Below are 2,526 nucleotides of genomic sequence, written 5' to 3'. Positions count from 1 at the left end.
TGGGAAGAATTTTACTTCTATGATTATATAATCTTTGCTTTTCTCACTTAGGGGACTCAGCTCTGATAAAATTTTGATTAACAGTTCAGTAGTTTGAGAATCCAAAGACAATACCAAAATGAAGTCTATTGAAAGCCCACTCCTTGTATTATTGTTGGGATAATTAATTTCTGTCATGACTAAAGGCCAAAAGGGAACAGCTGGTACACTAATTCAGTTTCGTACACTCTGGTTGGGAACTTATTTCTTTATAATTCGTTGGTATGCATTGCTTAAAGATATGATTTTTAAAAAGTCAGAGTAAAAACATCTTTAAAGCAATTTTGCCTTCCTCCATTTAGTTTCTTTTTGAACTAAAAACAGCAATAATTATCTAGTCCTACTTCTCTTTCCATTTGATCTGAGATGTTTAGAATGTGTTCCATAAAAGTAAGAAGTGTTAAGGTTAATAAACTTAGAAAGCTTTCAATACTTTTGCCTTTCAAAAAAAAAAAAAAATTCCAAAGCTCGTTTTAGCAGCACATAAACTAAAACCAGAATGATACAGAGAAGATTAGCATGGTTCCTGTGCGAAAATGACACACAAATTCATGAAGTGTTCCACATTTTTAGACATAGAGAACAGACTTATGAACATGGCAGGGCCATGAGGCAGGTAGGAGAGGGTAAGATGTATGGAGAGAATAACATGGAAGCTTATATTACCATATGTAAAATAGATAATCAATGGGAATTTTCTCTATTACTCAAGAACTCAAACAGGGGTGGAATGGAGAGGGAGATGGGAAGGAGGTTCAAGGGGGAGGGAACATGTGTATACCTGTGGCTGATTCATGTTGATATCTGGCTGTTGCTAATAAGTTGCTTCAGTCATGTCTGACTCTGTGCGACCCCATAAACGGCAGCCCACCAGGCTCCCCTGTCGCTTGAATTCTCCAGGCAAGAACCCTGGAGTGGGTTGCCATTTCTTTCTCCAATGAATGAAAGTGAAAAGTGAAAGTGAAGTCGCTCAATCATGTCCGACTCTTTGCAACCACATGAATCGTAGCACGCCAGGCTTCCCTGTCCCTCACCAACTCCCGGAGTCCACCCAAACCCATGTCCATTGAGTTGGTGATGCCATCCAACCATCTCATCCTCTGTCATCCCCTTCTCCTGCCCACAATCATGCCCAGCATCAGGGTCTTTTCAAATGAGTCAGCTCTTTGAATCAGGTGGCCAAAGTATTGGAGTTTCAGCTTCAACATCAGTCCTTCCAATGAACACCCAGGATTGATCTCCTTTAGGATGGACTGGTTGGATCTCCTTGCAGTCCAAGGGACTCTCAAGAGTCTTCTCCAACACCACAGTTCAAAAGCATCAATTCTTCAGCTCTCAGCTTTCTTTATAGTTCAACTCTCACATCCATACATGACCACTGGAAAAACCATAGCCTTGACTAGACGGACCTTTCTTGGCAAAGTAATGTCTTTGCTTTTTAATATGCTGTCTAGGTTGGTCATAACTTTCTTCCAAGTAGCAAACGTCTTTTAATTTCATGGCTGCTATCACCATCTGCAGTGATTTTGGAGCCCAGAAAAATAAAGTCAGCCACTGTTTCCACTGTTTCCCCATACCATGAAGTGATAGGACCAGATGCTATGATCTTCATTTTCTGAATGTTGAGCTTTAAGCCAACTTTTTCACGCTCCTCTTTCACTTTCAAGAGGCTCTTTAGTTTTTCTTCACTTTCTGCATATCTGAGGTTATTGATGTTTCTCCCGGCAATCTCAATTCCAGCTTGTGATTCTTCCAGCCCAGCGTTTCTCATGATGTACTCTGTGTATAAGTTAAATAAGCAGGGTGACAATATACAGCCTTGACGTACTCCTTTTCCTATTTGGAACCAGTCTGTTTTCCCATGTCCAGTTCTAACTGTTGCTTCCTGACCTGGATACAGATTTCTCATGAGGCAGGTCAGGTGATCTGGTATTCCCATCCCTTTCAGAATTTTCCACAGTTTATTGTGATCCACACAGTCAACAGGTTTGGCATAGTCAATAAAGCAGAAGTAGATGTTTTTCTGGAACTCTCTTGCTTTTTCCATGATCCAGCAGATGTTGGCAATTTGATCTCTGGTTCTCTGCCTTTTCTAAAACCAGCTGGAACATTTGGAAGTTCATGGTTCATGTATTGCTGAAGCCTGGCTTGGAGAATTTTAAGCATTACTTTACTAGCATGTGAGATGAGTGCAATTGTGCTGTAGTTTGAGCATTCTTTGGCATTGCCTTTCTTTGGGATTGGAATGAAAACTGACATTTTCCAGTCCTGTGGCCACTGCTGAGTATTCCAAATTTGCTGGCATATTGAGTGCAGCACTTTCACAGCATTATTTTTCAGGATTTGAAATAGCTCAACTGGAGCTATTTCCATCACCTCCACTAGCTTTGTTCATAGTGATGCTTTCTAAGGCCCACTTGACTTCACATTCCAAGATGTCTGGCTCTAGGTGAGTGATCACACCATCGTGATTATCTGGGTCATGAA

The 2,526-nt window shown here is 40.7% G+C and overlaps 1 non-coding gene across 1 annotated transcript; it reads left to right on the top strand.

Annotated features, from left to right (window-relative positions):
* The first annotated feature begins 507 nt into the window (after nt 1-507).
* Nucleotides 508-610, top strand: LOC112586338. Its single transcript, XR_003110798.1, has one exon. It is a non-coding gene; the product is annotated as a U6 spliceosomal RNA (small nuclear RNA).
* The last annotated feature ends 1,916 nt before the right edge of the window (nt 611-2,526 follow it).

This window comes from Bubalus bubalis, chromosome 7, assembly GCF_019923935.1.
Source record: "Bubalus bubalis isolate 160015118507 breed Murrah chromosome 7, NDDB_SH_1, whole genome shotgun sequence".
In the NCBI taxonomy this organism is placed as follows: domain Eukaryota; kingdom Metazoa; phylum Chordata; class Mammalia; order Artiodactyla; family Bovidae; genus Bubalus; species Bubalus bubalis.
Note: the sequence above shows the minus strand (reverse complement) of the source record. Positions and strands in the feature narration are given on the sequence as shown.